We start from the raw sequence: 17,833 nt of genomic DNA on the forward strand, positions 1-17,833 counted from the left end.
TAAACTTAAGACTATAGTTTTTTTAAGGTTTATTTCTAAAATATTTTCTCAGAAACTGTATTTGTTAACATTAACTCAGTCTATGAGAACTATTCATTCCTCTTAGTTTTTAAAAAATATTATTTGAATACATTCCTTCGTGCAAAAGTTTTATGCAAGTATAAACATAAAACATGACTTTAACATATTAAATTTCAAAAGAAAATTCAACAGAATTTTAACTTTATATATACTTATTTTTAAAAAATAGAATATAGAGATAAACAATACATACCTCATGTATGCATAAAGTGAATATATTTATAAATAATACATATGTACATTGTATGAATCTATTGTTACGGTAAAATAAGTGTATAAATCATAGTTTTATCATCTGTTTTTATACTTAGTAATTTATTGTAAAATATTTCTATTTTTGTGAATATAAAACCAGGTTATTGTGGATGCTAAGACCATGAATTACAAAGGTAGATGACTTTGAAATTTAACACAGGAAAACAATTATTTGAATAGAGTATTTCAATTTTTTTCTAATAGCTCATGCATTTTGCCTTCGGACAAAGATAGACAACACAGAAATTAAACAAATAGGTAATCAATTAAGGAGAATTTCATTGTTGCATCCTGGCTCACCTATTCACAAGTTATTACCATAGTATACATTACTTAACCTTTATTCACCTATGGTTACATGATTCTATATTTTAAATATAACTTAATTTATACATTTTTAATATATAAAGATAGGTAGCCTGGTTTCCATGTTTGCTATTATAAACTATTAATTTTTCAATAAGCAACTTTGCACATATGTTTATGTGCACATTGTTGAGGATAATTCTCTTAAATGTTTTCGAGGGGAAGATTTATAGCTAAAATTATGTATATGATACAGATAAATAGGTGTTCATCAGCAATAGTAGGAATCCTGACTATACTAATTTTAGATATGGTTTGCTATTTTCAGATAGAAGGAGGTTCCATACCTCAGCATGCTGGAACTTAAATCCCTGATTATTAACTTTTCATGATGAAAACATGCAAGCTCTTCCAACTTATGCTTTTATGCTTGTGTTTAAGAGAAGAATAAACAGGAAAGCCAGGGTTAAATGAAACAGGTGAAGCAACGATATTCCTAGGAACGTTCTAAAATAATTTTTCTTACTTCTCACTGGCTAAGTAAAACCAGGTCTTTTGGCAGTAGTTACATGCAAAACAGTGTAGGATGGGAGGAGCAACGCAGTCGTGAGAGAGAAAAGACAGTCTATGTTCAACTCACAGTGTCTGCCAATGCTTATTTATTACTTCCTAAGTAAATATTAATAGAAGCTACTTATATATCTTTGAACCATTGTACTATTCCAAATCAATATCTTCTTAAAAAAAAAAATACTGAATTTGGGGACTATTCTATAGCTCAGCCTAGCTAAGTTGATATATTCCAGCTGTGATAGTTTTTTAATATGGCATCTTGCCTAGGCTGAACTATAGTCCCCAGAATGTTCTTTCAAGTATGATTCCTGTTAGGATGGGCTATAAGAGAAATTCTTTTTTTTTGAGATGGAGTCTCGCTCTGTGGCCCAGGCTGGAGTGCAGTGGCACCATCTTGGCTCACTGCAAGTTCCGCCTCCCAGGTTCACGCCATTCTTCTGCCTCAGCCTCCCGAGTAGCTGGGACTACAGGTGCCAGCCACCACGCCTGGCTAATTTTTTGTCTTTTTAGTAGACATGGGGTTTCACTGTGTTAGCCAAGTTGGTCTCGATCTCCTGACCTCGTTGATCTGCCTGCCTCGGCCTCTAAAAGTGCTGGGATTACCGCCTGGCCTATAAGAGACATTCTTTAAGGAGAGATGAAGGACAAAAAAGAGTAGTGGCCATTTTGTAGCACACACACTCCTTCTCCCAATTATTCATCAAACACAAATCTAGGTGCTGTTGTGAAGCAATTTTACAGATGTTTGTATAGTCCCTAATTAGTGATTTCAAGTTAGTCAAAAGGAGGATTATGCTGGAGGCAGGGGGAAGAGGGAACTGACCTAAGCAGTTGGAAGTTCAATTCAAAAGGTCTTAGGCCTTGCCTGAGGGAAAGACTCTGAATAGCCCCTGGCATTGTAATTGCCCCATCCCCTGGGCCCCAGCCCTGAATCTTCTCTTCTGACTGTTTCCCATGGTCAACTTTCAGAACATGTGGGGGTCTAGCCTGCTCAACTTCCCTCCTGACTGCCTAAGCTGAAGACTGGAATTGCTTAGTCAACCCCACAGTTATATAAGGCAATTATTTGCTGTATGTTACATATATCCCTAATGTTGCTGTGATTCTGCTTCTCAGATGAGATCCTGATTGAAGCACTAACCAAATAATTTTTAAGCCATCAGAGAGTGCATATAACATGGTACAGAAGAAGGAGGTGAAGGAGGAGCAGGGGAAAGTGGGGTGAGGAAGAGGAGAATGAAAGGTAGAGCATTGTGCCATTTTAATTCAGCCAGAGTGGCAATTATTTTTATTTATTTTTTCAAAATAACAAATATAGAGCCAACTTTTAAAAATAAGTAGGGGGAAATAATTCTGTAGCTAACAAATTACTGGCAAAAGGTCAGTAATTTGACTGCTGTATAAAAAGGAAGCAAACTGCCAAATCTTCAAATATGATTATTTAAGACTGGATTTGCATACATTATAAACAGAAAATGATTCGGATTTGCTTTCCCTAATGAAAAGTAAGCAGAAATTTTTCTGAGAATGTACTGCGAATTATAATATAATAAAATGACTACAAAGAAAATTAAGTATAGGACACATAGAAAATAAGAAATTGGAGAATTCTAGATTAGATAAGTACACAGATCAAGATGAGGATCCTCAACAAGTTGTTTGCATAGAAAGAATTAAAACATGCACGAGTCCCACTGAGTATCATATGCAAACAATAAAATAATTACCTATATCATAAATTATATGTAATTTCCATTCCGTAGGATATTATCAGTCATGGTGGAGTAATCTTTTTAATAATAAATTTCTCAATCAAAATCCCCAAAAAGGAATTATTCTAAGCCAATATATGAACAAGGAAAAGCTTATCTGATTCTTGTACTTGGAGGAAGCAAGCTGGGAAAATATTAACTTTTTATGAACATTTCTTGAAGGAATGATTTATTTCTGGGAGTGAAACACATTAAATTTATGTGTACAGAGCATAATATGAGAAATTGTGGAACAGCACTATATAAATATGGAAGTTATATTTATATTGTTTTAGGGTGTATGTGAATGGTACCAGGAAATAGTAGAATATGATGATTTTTTAAAATCTAGATATTTAAAGTAGATAGACTAGATCTAAATTTCAGCTGTCATTTGCTAGGGATGTAACCTTGGACAAATTGATTCAACTCTAATTATTCATGGCCTTTCTGAAAAACATAAGGATAAAAATATTACTTCAAAATTTATAGGGCTTTTTTACAGTGCCAAGATCATAGTAATAAACCTAATGTTAAGTCCATGTGATTATTTTTTTGCTAGCTTATATTCAACTTCCCTTTATATCTATACATTTTCTTTTAGTCACATTGCCATCTACAGTTATGAGTATTAGTGTGTGTGTGTGTGTGTGTGTGTGTGTGTGTACTACGTTGAAAAAAAATGCAGTGCCATACAGTACATAACATATTCCAAAAGGAAACACTGTGAAGTCTCGGAGTAGTTCATAGTGCTACAAAGACCAATAATTCTTGGGAAGTCTGGGAAAAACCTAGAGACACATGACCAGATAATCATGTCAGCTAACACCATTGCAGAAAATCGTGGCAGCAAGGTACCACAGCTGTGAAGAGAGAGACTGCAAAATTAATCCCCAAATCAGCTTGGCTTCAATGTCATTTTTTCTGGTAGAAATTCCCCAGCCCATTATCATTATTACTTTTTTTGTAGATATCCTCACCACCATCTTTATCTTTCCTTTCTTTTTATTCACCCTGCAAGACCCGAAGTTTTTTGAATTCTAACACTCATAGCCTCTTCTTCTGAAATTTGCTGGAGAAAAAGACATAAATGTCTATTGGTTTCATTTATAAATGTATGGTATAAATTGACATCAGTTATTTCACAACAACTATCATATATTTTTCTGTTATATTTGCTTTCCAACTCCCTCAAATACTATCTGCTTACTATTTTATCCTCCATTCTAAAAATTTTCCTATCTATATTCCTCCTCTTTTTTCACTCATGTCTGATAACATCATTGCCTAATTCACTTTGAAAATGGAAGCCAGCAGATGAAGCACCTTCTTACTACTGCCAAATACAAAAGCCTATGCATCCTTTATGCATTTTCCCCTACTCTCCCTTATAATGGAAAAAGGTTCCACAACTCCTATCTTACATCAAAGGTTTAGTCCTCTACTTGTTCTCTAAATCTTAGTGTGCCCCAAACCATTGTGTATAAGAATCAATTTTAGAACTCTTTAAAACTGTAGGTTCCTGGGTTATATCACAGAAATTCTACATGTCCCTACAATCCCAACTTTTGCCATTCCAAGTTGCTGTATGTGCATACATGTACAAATCACACCCAAGCATACACATACGTGTACCTAATCATACATACATACACACACATAAATATACCTATTTCCTTCCACATACAAAAAAACAGCACACACACATAAACACTTACCTACATAACGTGTACATATCCAGTACATACTGTTTAGGCTAAATTTTACCCCCCTAAAATGGATACATTGATGTCCCAACCTCTAACACCTCAGAATTTGACTGTATTTGAGTATATGAGGTATATTAAAGGTATATTACCTTAAAGAGATAACTAATGTAAAGTGGGGCCATATAGGTAGGCCCTAATGTGATATGGTTGGTGTTATTATAAGAGGAGATTTGGATGCAGCCACACACACAAGGAAGACCATGTGAAAACATAGGAAGAAAACAGCCATCTACAAGCCAAGGAGGATGTCCTTAGAATTAAAATCAACCCCGATAGCATTTTGACTTAGACATCTATCCTCCAGAGCTTTGAGAAAATAAATATTTGTTCAGATACAGTTCCTGGTATTTGTTATTGCAACCCTAGCAAACTAATGTGGATACATACACCAAATGTCTTCCCCTAGGCATTCACACACACACACACAAACACACATACACCCCTGTAAACAATCCCCAGTGATATGGTTTGGATCTCTGTCCACACCCAAATCTCACCTCGAATTGTAATAATCCCTACGTCAGGGGTGGGACCCAGTGGAGAGAATTGAATCATGGGGATGGTTCCCCCCATGCTGTTCTCATTATACTGAGTGAGTTCTCACAAGATCTGATGGTTTTATAAGGGGCTTTCTCCTTCACTTTACACTCATACTCTCTCCTGTCACCCTGTGAAGAGGTGCCTTTAGCCAGGATTGTAAGTTTCCTGAGGCCTCCTCAGCCATGCTGAACTGTGAATCAATTAAATATCTTTCCTTTATAAATTACTCAGTCTTGGCTATTTTCCTCATAGCAGAATGAGAACAGACTAATACAGTAAATTGGTACCGGGTAGTGGGGCACTGCCGTAAAGATCCTGAAAATGTGGAAGTGACTTTGGAACTGGCTAACAGGCAGAGATTGGAACAGTTTGGAGAGCTCAGAAGAAGATGGAAAGATGTGAGAAAGTTTGGAACTTCCTAGAGACTTTGATGTGGTTTGGCTGTGTCTTCCTATCCAAATCTCATCTTGAATTGCAGTTCCCATAATCCCCATGTATCATGGAGCGACCCAGTAAGAGGTAATTGAATCATGGGGACAGTTACCCTCCTGCTATTCTTGTGATAGTGAGTTCCTATGAGATCTGATGGTTTTAGAAGGGGCTTTTCCCTCTTTTCGGCACTTCCCCTTCCTGCCACCATGAGAAGAGGGATGTGTTTGCTTGCCCTTCCACCATAATTGTAAGTTTCCTGAGGACTCCCCAGCTCTGCAGAACTGTGAGTCAATTAAACTTCTTTTCTTTATAAATTACCCAGTTTTTGATATCTTTATTAGCAGCATGAGAATGGACCAATACAGTAAATTGGTACCAGGTAGTGGGGCCCTGCTGTAAAGATACCTGAAAATGTGCAAGTGACTTTGGAACTGGGTAACAGGCAGAGGCTGCAACAGTTTGAAAGACTCAGAAGACAGGAAAATGTGGGAAAGTTTGGAACTTCCTAGACACTTGTTGAATGGCTTTGACCAAAATGCTGAGAGTGATATGGACAATGAAATCCAGCCTGAGATGGCCTCAGATGGAGATGAGGAACTTGTTGGGAACTGGAATAAAGGTAACTCTTGCTATGCTTTAGCAAAGAGACTGGCAGCATTTTACCCCTGCACTACACGTCTGTGGAACTTGGAACTTGACGGAGATGATTTAGGGCATCTGGCAGAAGAAATTTCTAAGCACTGAAGCATTCAAAAGGTGACTGGAGTGCTCTTAAAAAACATTAAGTTTTATGTATTCACAAAGATATGGTTTATAATTGGAACTTATGTTGAAAAGGGAAGCAAAGCATAAAACTTTGGAAAATTTGCAGCCTGACAATGCAGTAGAAAAGAAAAACCCATTTTCTGAGGAGAAATTCAAACAGGCTGAAATTTGCATAAGCAATGAGGAGCCAAATGTTAATCACTTAGACAGTGGGGAAAATGTCTCCAGGGCATGTCAGAAGTCTTCATGGTAGGCTCTCCATCACAGGCTTAGAGGCCTAGTAGTAAAAAAATGTTTCCTGGGCGAGGCCCAGGGCCACCTTGCTGTGTGCAATATCAGGATTTGGTGCTCTGCATCCCAACCATGGCTAAAAGGGAATAATGTGTAGCTCAGGCCATGGCTTCAGAGGGTGCAAGCCCAAAGCCTTGGAGGCTTACACATGGTGTTGAGTCTGCAGATGCACAGAAGTCAAGTACTGAGGTTTGGGATATCAGAAGATGTATGGAAATGCCTGGATGTCCAGGCAGAAATTTGCTTCATGGGTGGAACCCTCAGGTAGAACCTCTTCTAGGGCAATGCAGAAGGGAAATGTGGGGTTGAAGCCCCCACAAAATACCCCCACTGGGGCACTGCCTAGTGAAGCTGTGAGAAGGGGTCCACCATCCTCCAGACACCAGAATGGTAGATCCACTGACAGCTTGCACTGTGCACCTGGAAAAGCCACAGACACTCAATGCTAGCCAGTGAAAGCAGCTGGGAGGGGAGCTATACCCTGCAAAACCACAGGGGTGAAGCTGCCCAAGGCCATGAGAGTCGACCTCTTGCATTGGCATAACCTGGATGTGAGACATGAAGTCAAAGGAGATCATTTTAGAATTTTAAGATTTGGCTGTCCCTCTGGATTTCAGTCTTGCATGGGACCTGCAGCCCCTTCATTTTGACCAATTTCTCCCATTTGGAATGGATGTATTTACCCAATGCCTGTAGTCCCACTGTATCCAGGAAATAACTAACTTGCCTTTGCATTTACAGACTCATAGGTGGAAGGGACTTGCCTTGTCTCAGATGAGACTTTGGACTTGGACTTTTGGTGTGATGCTGGAATGAGTTAAGACTTTGGGGGATGATTGGAAGGACATGATTGATTTTGAAATGGAGGACATGAGATTTGAGAGGGGCCAGGAGTGGGATGATATGGTTTGGCTCTGTGTCCCCACCCAGATCTCACCTTGAATTGTAATAATCTCCATGTGTCAAGGTGGAGATAATTGAATAATGGGGCAGTTTCCCCCATACTGTTCTCATGGTAGTGAATAAGTCTCATGAGATCTGACGGTTTTGTAATTGAGAGCTCCCCACCATAAGCTCTCTTACCTGCCACCATGTGAGATGTGACTTTGCTTCTCATTCACTTTCTGCCATGATTTTGAGACCTCCCTAGCCATGTGGAACTGTGAATCAATTTAAACTCTTTTCTTTATAATATAAATTACTCAGTCTCGAGTATGTCTTTATTAGCAGCATGAAAACACACTAATACAGCCAGATACCCTAAATCATCATTCTCAAGTTCAAAGTTTCACAGATCCATAGGGCAGGACCACAATCCAACCAAGCTCTTTGCTAATGCATAACAGAAGTGACTTTTGTTCCAGTTCCCAATATGTTTCTCATCGCCACCTGAGAATTCCTCAGCCTGGACTTCACTTTTCAAATCACTGTCAGAATTTGGTCACAATAATCCAACAAGTCTCTAGGAAATTCCAAACTTTTCCTCATCTTCCTGTCTTTTTGACCCCTCCAAATCATTCCACACTCTGCTAGTTACCCAATTCTAATGCTGTTCCTCATTTTCAGGTATCTTTCTAGCAATGCCCCGCTTCTCGGTACCAATATTTTGTATTGGTCCATTCTTGCACTGCTAAAAAGAAATACCTGAGACCGAGTAATTTATAAAGAAAATAGATTTAATTGTCTCATGGTTTTGCAGACTGTACAGAAAGCATGGTAGCTTCTGCTTTGTGAGAGAGGGGGGAGGTGCCATACACTTTCAAACAACCAGAGCTTATGATAACTCACTTACTATTAAAAGAGCAGTACCAAGGAGATGGTGTTAATCCATTCATGAGAACCCTCCACCATGATTCAACCACCTCCCATGAGGCCCTACCTCCAACCATGGGGACTGCAATTGAACTTGAGACTTGGATAGGGACACAGATCCAAACCATATCACCTAGTTTTATTTCAGCTTATTTATTTATTTATTTATGAACATGACAAGCTCATTCCTATGGTAGGAGCTTTGGGCATATTTGCAGTTTTGCATGGAATGATTCTTTCACAGTCTTTGCTTATATTATTTCTTTTTACCTTTCAAGTTTTATCTTAATTGTCACTTCTGAAAAATTGTAAAAGAAACCATCTTCCTTCTATATCATTATCTATCTCTTCCCATGTGTGCTTTATCCAAAGAACACGTTACAACTTGAAAACTATCATTTATTATTTGCCTTTTAAATTTTGTTTTGCCTAGCAGACCATGAAGGAAATAAGCTTCATGATGGTAGAATCACTGTTGTTTTATCAAAAGCTCATATTCCTTGTGTCAGGACAACGCCTGGCATAAGAGAGATACTCATATTTGTTAAATTTATGAATATAAATAAAACATCTCTAGAATAGTTCTCTTTCAGGTTGTGAGTTTATGTGCATATGTGAGGGTGGATATGTGTGTGTATGTAGATGTTTATGTGCATGTGATGTGTGTATAGGTGTATTTCTGCTGAGGGAGAAGGTGGGAATGAAAATGGGGAATAAATAGGTTGCCTGAATAACTGCCACCTTGCTTCTGTTAATGTTTTCCAGAACCATTTTATTTCCAGATGCAATTGAGGATTAATGACTCAGTTTGCTACATTCTCCAGCATTCTATATCTTCTGAAAGAAGTTGTCATTTGCGTTAAGATAATGTAAGCATGAGCTAATGAATAAGATTTGTGACTATAAGGAGTCACTGTAAGTTTCTATAAGGAGTTTGGGAGAGGACAGGCAGATATTATTCAGATGTTTCCACATTATGCAACAGTAATAAAATATTAGCAACAGCAGGAAAGATAACTCAGAAGGAGAACTACTTGTGAGAATAGATAATATAACTAATGCAGTTTTATGTATGTTACTTTCAATATTGTCTTTGGATATTCAAATGAAATGACCCAGCTGGCTGTGACAAATTTAGGTCTGGAATAGGAAATAGTCAATGCTAGATGCACATGCATGCTATCGTAACACCTTGGTGTTCTCACTAAAGCCACAGAAGAAAACAATATTATTTATATGAGCTAGAGAAAGGAAATAGCTAAAATACCAGAGCCCAATGAAGCCCTTCGATGGCTGTATTAATAATGGATCCAGGCTTACACTTACTCTAGATTTCATTCTAGTATTTTATTTTCTGGAAAGATATGCAATTTCTTAGCTTCTATCATTTTCAACTGTAGTGAAATCTATTTCAGTCCTTAGTTGGTTTTAGTCTTTAGTTGTTTAGCAGGTATTTTTGTGATTTAGTCATTGTTTATTGACTGATATCATTGATGGTGTTGTACACAGACCCAAAATAGAGTCAAAGGAAAATCACTCTGATTTTTATTTCTTCATGAAGAAATCCATTTAATGTAGTCAGATCTAGTTTTGATGGGATTGGTTTGATGGGACAGAAAGCAACTACATTCTAATTACCAAGTACCATTGGCAGTTGATGATGACTTGGAAGTAGAGTTCAAATGGCAAGTCCTATAAATTAAAGTACCTTAATTTTTTCTCTAATAATTGATATAATTATTGTGAATAATTATTGATAACAATAAATTAGATTGCATATATATCCAATGGGTAACTAGCCAAAAATTAGCCAAAAATTCAAATATGAGATAGTATTGAAATAATTACTATGCATAACTCATCCTGCTACTTAGCCTCACATAGATACAGTTATTTTAAAATAGGGCATTATTGTATGAAGAGTTGTTAAAAGATATCAATTGTTGTTTGCACTTGTAACTCAAAACCTGTAAGGACAGAGATCATAATTCAACATGCTGTGATTTAAATTATCTGTTTTTAGCAATTGATTTGTTACAAGACATCCCACTGTGTCCACAGATCATCTTGTGATCTCTGATAGTGATACCCTAAGAGTAACTGATATTTGAGAATTATGAAACAAGACTATTTGAAATATTAAACCACAAAATCTTTTAAGTGTTTAACAGAACAATTACCTTTTCATATGCTACACAAAATTTCTTCCAAATAAACCAATTTTTAAAATTGAGTTTTTATATTTAATTTTAAAAAATATCCTTATTTGAGCCATGTCTTTTAATGTAACATCAAACAGAATAGGAAGTCTGAAAATTTCTGATGTGTGTACAACAGGAAGTTACATTACCAAAATATTACCATAGATATTTGACTTTTTAAAAATAGATTTTCAATTTGATAGTGTTACCCTGTGATTGAATTTGTAAGTTCTCCCCTGAAAACAGACATTTCATTTTATTGCTTCTAGCTTTTTGGCAGAAACAGAAAAGTGAATAGCTAACACCTGGTTACTAGCTACCAGCCAAACTTGCAATTTCTATCTCTGTAGAAATGAAGTTTGAATCTTAGAAATCAAAGTAAAATGAAAGTTTTAAAGCTTTAGTCTTGGTTGTGTTCAAGGGAAGAGAAATTACAAGAAAAGATAAAAGAATCTGTTGAAAAATCTTTAATATTTCCATCCTAAATGTAGAATTAAAAATATTGCTAAATGATTATAACTTTACTTGTCATGATACTACTCTTTGTTAATTTAGTTTATTGACATTTGAAGATAAAATTAATTAGAAATGTCAACTGATGCATGTGTTTTTCATATTTAAAATGAAATCTTCTGAATATTCTACAGCAGAAGAACGATCAATAGTTTATTTTGTATTTTCATGGCACAAAATAGATTTGGAAAGGCAATTCTAGGATTTTAACTTTACAGTGACACTATGAAGTAATGCAAATTTATACTTGTGCTTAATATAAAATGCCATATGCATAAAGTATGTTAAATAACATGAGACAAGACCTAATATAATTTTTATAATACAAATTACAATATAAATTATAATATACTAATATGGACATATATATCTTTCTTTCATAAAATTATAAAGTTTGACCATAGATTTTATTTTACAGATCCAAGCTTCAAATGAATTAATGAAGCTCTTAAGTTATACATCCTACTCTGCACCCTTATTGAAATGTTTTGAGCAATGGCCCACCTCTCTACAGCCTGACCCCTTACATTTAGTAAAGATTATATTTACATATAACCCAAATAAATTGTAAGCTAAATCTAATTTTCAACAAAGTCATAAATATGAGTCAAATAGCTTTAAATTTATGTAAATTTTGCTGTAATATTTATAGAGGCAGCAACATTATTTCTACATCATGTATCAAAGAAAACAAACCTAAAAACATCTCAATATCTTATACCTACCTCTCAAAGTCTCTCAGATCACAGCATTGGTCCCTAGAATTTATCTTTTTTCTCTTATGCCTAAAAAGTTCAATCTTAAAATGACTTCCCTTTATTTCTGTCCTGTATTACAAATTAGCTTTCATTACATACTAGCTATTTTAACCCTGAGAAAGTTACTGAAATTATTACTATGTAAGTTTCCTTATTTATAAAATAGGGACGATAATATCTACCTTATAGGGTTATTGTGAGAATTCCATGAGTTACCTTGCAATACACTTAGAATAAAAAAGTCATATATAATATGTGCTAAAATATTAGTAATTATAAACGTTCCATTCATGTATCACTATTTCAAAAAATAATTATTTATCAAGCATCAGTTATATGAACTGCACTTTGCTCAGTGCTCAAGATTACCAGTGAACACTAACAAGGGAAATTATATATCCTAATGGAGCTTAAAATTTAGTGCAAGAGAAAGGCAAATAGGAATTTTGGTTAGCAAAATATAGAGTAAATTATATTGCTCTAGATGTTAGAAAATTAAATATGGGAATGGAGTAGTAACAGAGAAGTGAAGATTGCAGTTTTTAGATAGTGTGGCTGGAGAAGGCTTGACCCATAAGGTGGTATTACATTAATGACCTGTAGGAAATAAACAATTTAGTCACTGATGTATCTGAGGAGAATAATTTCAGGTGAAGGGAGCAGTAAATGAAAAGTTTCCAAGGCAGCAGAAGGCCTTCCATTTCTCCAGGAGTGGCAAGGAGACTATTTGTTGTAATGCAGTAGGTGAGAAGAAAAGCAGCAAGAAATGAGGTGAGCGAGATCGCTCACAGAGACCAGATCTCTCTAGGTATTTCGAGGCTTTAGACTTTATGTAAGTGAAATTAGAAGCAATTGGTGGATTTGGGGAGAAAAAAAGAGAATCTTACTAATGAAAATCAATGTAGCCTCTTTAAACTTTTTCCATTTCACAGAGGCATTCAACCCACAAATGTGAAAGGCAAACACCCAGGTGCCAAGCAGGACACCCAAAGAACCTTCTTAACATTTGAGTGAAGGAAAGAGCAACATATATATTTTACAGTAACTATATATGTGAATACTTTTATCCAATATTTGTGAAATTAATACTTAACTATCTTTCTTGTTCCTCTACACTGCAGCTGAAGATGATTTAATATGTTGCTTCCCCCAAATGAGCATGCTAAACTTCTAGGTGCTCTATTTTATTGACCTCTTCCATTTATGCCACCCACCCACCGCTGTAAGCTGCTTTATGATTTCACTAAGGACCTTTTACAAAGCCTTTGGTCCTGTTTATCAGTGACCCTTCCTTACCCCTCACCCATCCAACTCATAAGATCATCCTTTGGAGTGTTCCAATTTTGCATGTTATATGTGGCTATTAGAAGTGGGCTATTCCTCTTTTGAACAGCTTTCTCCCTAATATTTTATTTTTATTTATTTTTTGGGGGGGGGGCGGATGGAGTTTTGCTCTGTTGCCCAGGCTGGAATGCAGTGGCATGATCTCTGCTCACTGCAACCTCTGACCCCTGGGTTCAAGCAATTCTCCTGCCTCACCCTCCTGAGTAGCTGGGATTGTAGGCACCCACAACCATGCCCTGCTAATTTTTGGTAGAGATGGAGTTTCACCACGTTGGCCAGGCTGGTCTCGAACTCCTGACCTCAGGTGATCCACCCACCTCAGCCTCCCAAAGTGCTAGGATTATAGGCATGAGCCACTGCACCTGGCAGTTTTCTCGCTATTAGTTTATAATAAAAACTTATACAGCAATGATTAAAGAATTTAAAAATGAGGCCGTGTGCAGTGGCTCACCCCTGTAAGCCCAGTGCTTTGGGAGGCCAAGGTGGGTGGATCGCCTGAGGTCAGGAGTTAGAGACCAGCTTGACCAACATGGTGAAACCCCGTCTCTACTAAAAATGCAAAAATTAGCCAGGCGTGGTGGTGAGCACCTGTAATCCCAGCTAGTTGGGAGGCTGAGGCAGGAGAATCACTTGAACCTGGGAGGTGGAGGTCGCAATGAGCCGAGATCAAGCCATTGCACTCCAGCCTGGGTGACAGAGTGAGACTCCATCTTAAAAAATAAATAAATAAATAAACAAAAAATTAAAAAATGAAAACCCATGTAACTACCATCAAGATATTTTTGTTATAGATGCTTTATTGCATGTCTATTTACCATATCTCACATCATAAATTAATTCATCTTACTTATCCATTCTTCTACAATTCATAGTTAAAATTTGTGGGGTTTTTTTGTCTTTTTAAAAATAAAGTTGCTTTGAATTTTATTACAAATTCTTTTTATAAAAATATGTTTTCATTTTCATTGGCTAAATGCCAAGGAATAAAATTTCTGGAACGTAGAGTAAATATACAATTAGCTTTAAAGGAAATTGAGCAGAGCTTTTTTCCCACAGTGGCTATACATTTTACATTTCTATCAATTCTTTGCATTGTACCAGGAACAACAATAATTAGTTTTAAAGAATGTTGGCAGAACTTTTTTCCAAAGGGGCTATATATTTTACATTCCTGCATTGTTTCACAAAGAGTCCACTAAATAGCAAAAAAAAAGTGCCATGAGTTTTTTTTTTTTTTTTTCTTCTGGTGGATGTGGGCTAATATTATTTTGTGACTATAATTTGTATTTTCCTGATGCCTGAAGATATTAAAATTTTTTCATGTGCTTCTTGGCCTTTTGTATCTATGTATCTTACTTGCTTTGTGAAGTTTCTATTCAACTCATTTTTTTTAACATTTGGTAGTTTATCTTTTTATCACTTAGTGAAAATGATTTTTTTACATATTATGGCTATCGGTTATTTCTTAAATGTATGCTTTTAAGCCATACGTGTTTTCTAAAAATTTTCTTCCAGTTTGTATCTTGCCAAATCTTTTTCCTAATTGGATCTTTTAATAAACAATTTTTTTTTTGAGATGGAGTCTTACTCTGTTGTCCAGGCTGGACTGCTCACTGCAACCTCTGCCTCCTGGATTCAAGTGATTCTCCTGCCTCAGCCTCCTGAGTAGCTGAGATTACAGGTGCCTGCTAATTTTTGTAGTTTTTAGAAGAGACGGGGTTTCAACATGTTGGCCAGGCTGGTCTTGAACTCAACCTCAGGTGATCCACCCGCCTCAGCCTCCCAAAGTGTTGGGATTACAGGCGTGAGCCACCGTGCCTGGCAATAAACAGATATTTTAATATTAATGAAGCCTAATTTAACTATTTTGTCCTTTTTGAGTGCTGCTTTCCACGACTAATATAAGAAACCTTCACCTATTGCCATGACCAGATATCTTCCGTGCTTTTCTCTGAAGTTTTATAATTTTAGCATTTGCATTTGGATCTATGCTTCATTTTGAATTAAATTTGGTGTATAAAGTGAAATAGAGTATTTTTTTTCATATGGATTTGAGACATTCCAACACCGTTGGTTGAAAAAGCATCCTATCCCCATTGGATTACTTTGTCTCATTTTTAAAGTGTCATATGAATGCATATATGTGTTAACAGAAAAACCAAACTCTGTAAAATATTTTAAAGAGCTTTATTCTGAGTCAATATGCATGACCAAGACCCAGAGAAAACACAAACTCAAGAAGCTTTGAGTAAGTGGCCCTGAGGTGGTCAGATCATGGTTTGGTTTAACATCTTTTCCGCAGGCAGGAATTACGGACAAAGACAAAAATCAGAAAGAAGGTGTAATTAGTTTGGCCCCAAAAGGAAGAATACCTTGAAATGAGGGCTTATAGGCTATAGGTGGATTCAGAGATTCATTTATTGCAATTGGTTAAAGGAATAAGGCTGTGCCTAAAACTTGGAATCAACAGAAACAAATGTTTTAGTTAAGATAAAGATGCTATTTAGCAAGATAGATGGCCTGCAGGTGTGACTTAACTTTTGCCTGGCAGGACCTTAGGTCTTCTTTATAGTTTGGTATCTTATTGCCCCAAAGAGTCTATTTTGTCAGTATTATAATCTCCAGTTTAACATTATTGCTGGTCAGTTGTTGTGTTTAAACTTCAAAAGGGAGGGGGTATAATGAGGCATGTCCAACTTCCCTTCCCATCATGACTGAGAATTCTGTTTTTAAGCTTTGCAAACCAAGGGGATATGAGGTAAGTCTGAATCAATCTAGAAGTTTATTTTGCCAAGGTTAAGAACATGCCTGTGACACAGCCTCATCCTGATGACATGGGACTTGTGCCCAATGTGGTCAGGCTACAATTTGGTTTTATTCATTTTAGGGAAACATAAGACATCAATGGATACATGTAAGATGTACATTGATTTTGTCCAGAAGAGCAAGACAACAGGAAGTGATGGGTGGGGTGGGAGGCTTCCAGGTCATAGTCAGATTCAAAGATTTTCTGATTGGCAATTGGTTGAGTTATTATCTAAAGACCTGGAATCAATAGAAAGGAATGCCTGGGTTATGATAAGGGGTTGTGGAGATCAACGTTTCATCGTTTCATCGTGCAGATGAAGCCTCCAGTTAGCAGGCTTCAGAGAGAATAGATTGTAAACGTTTCTTATCAGACTTAAAAGAGGCTGTTCTATCAGTCTTATCAAGGTCTGTCTTGATGTTAACGGTAATGAGGCATGTCCATCCCCCACTTCCCATCATGGCCTGAACTAGATTTTCAGGTTAACTTTGGAATGCTCTTGCCTGAGAGGCATCCATTCAGATGGTTGGGGAGTCTTAGAATTTTAATTTTGGTTTACAAGTTGTTTTGCAATCTCCTTGGCCAAGAAAGGGTCCATTTAGTCAGTTTGGGTGATTGGTTAGAATTTTATTTTTATGTTACAAAGGTGGGTCAATTTCTGAGCTGTATATTTACTTTGTTTGATCTATTTGTCAATTTTTAGTCCAGTCTCTTCTTTATTGTCTTCATTTGTATAGTGTCTTATAGGCCAATAAATCAAGTATTGTAATTCCTCCGAAATTGTGCATTATTTTGTAAAAGTAAGATTTTCCATTTGCTCCTCTTAAATATGATTAAATTGATATTAGTTCACTATTTGCTTTCTCAAGGTCACATTTGCCCACTTATTACATATTAGCTTTTTTCTAAGCATACTTTTCATCAAAAAATGTATAAATGTGTTTTGTACTCAGATTTGATGATTACAGTATTGAAGTGAATAAAGTGCTATGCTACAGATGTGTTCTTTTATACAACTATAGCCTCTTTTGTTTGTAGAGCCTGCAATGATTTTATAACTTCAGTAAGAGGAGGAGGAGAAACTGCTGTGGTCATCGTCATAGTAACCACCAGCAAATTTTAGATTCTTAGTAAATCTATTACTTTTTAATGTGTGACATAATGTGTGATTTTATTTTTCCTTTCACATGTAATTGTTATAACTATGCAAAGTACATATTATTATATACATTTTACAAATTAAAATTTCTAAAAGATGAAGTAATTTACAAAATAATTCATATATGCTGCTATTTAATTCTCGCAGTATATCTCCCAAAAGTTATTAGTGGTAACCCCAAGACTCACAGAGCATTCAAACTGCTTTGCTTGGTATAATGTTGAAGGACACAAAATGACCATAAGGAAGTAGGTAGAACTGCAGCTTTGAATAATTCCAGAAAGTGCCATTCACATTATAATCTATGTGGGGCTGCTCTCCCGAGTTGTGCAGTGCATAAACCAATTAAGATGTTTTTGTTTGCAAGTAACAGGATTCCTTCTCAAAACTGCATCAGCCTAAATAGCATTTATTGCTTCACAAAACAAGATGGATAAATAGAGGCCCAATGTATATTGACTTGATTTTGCATTTCAT

At 36.2% G+C, this 17,833-nt stretch overlaps 1 long non-coding RNA gene across 1 annotated transcript in view; it reads left to right on the forward strand.

Annotated features, from left to right (window-relative positions):
* Nucleotides 1–17,359, forward strand: part of LOC134732602 (uncharacterized) — a 28,267-nt gene extending 10,908 nt beyond the window's left edge. Inside the window, exons 3-5 of the long non-coding RNA XR_010115912.1 lie at nucleotides 9,341–9,444; nucleotides 12,980–13,100; nucleotides 17,236–17,359. This is a non-coding gene — a long non-coding RNA (uncharacterized lncRNA). The remainder of the gene's footprint in view (nucleotides 1–9,340; nucleotides 9,445–12,979; nucleotides 13,101–17,235) is intronic.
* The last annotated feature ends 474 nt before the right edge of the window (nucleotides 17,360–17,833 follow it).

This window comes from Symphalangus syndactylus, chromosome 15 (assembly GCF_028878055.3).
Source record: "Symphalangus syndactylus isolate Jambi chromosome 15, NHGRI_mSymSyn1-v2.1_pri, whole genome shotgun sequence".
NCBI lineage: Eukaryota > Metazoa > Chordata > Mammalia > Primates > Hylobatidae > Symphalangus > Symphalangus syndactylus.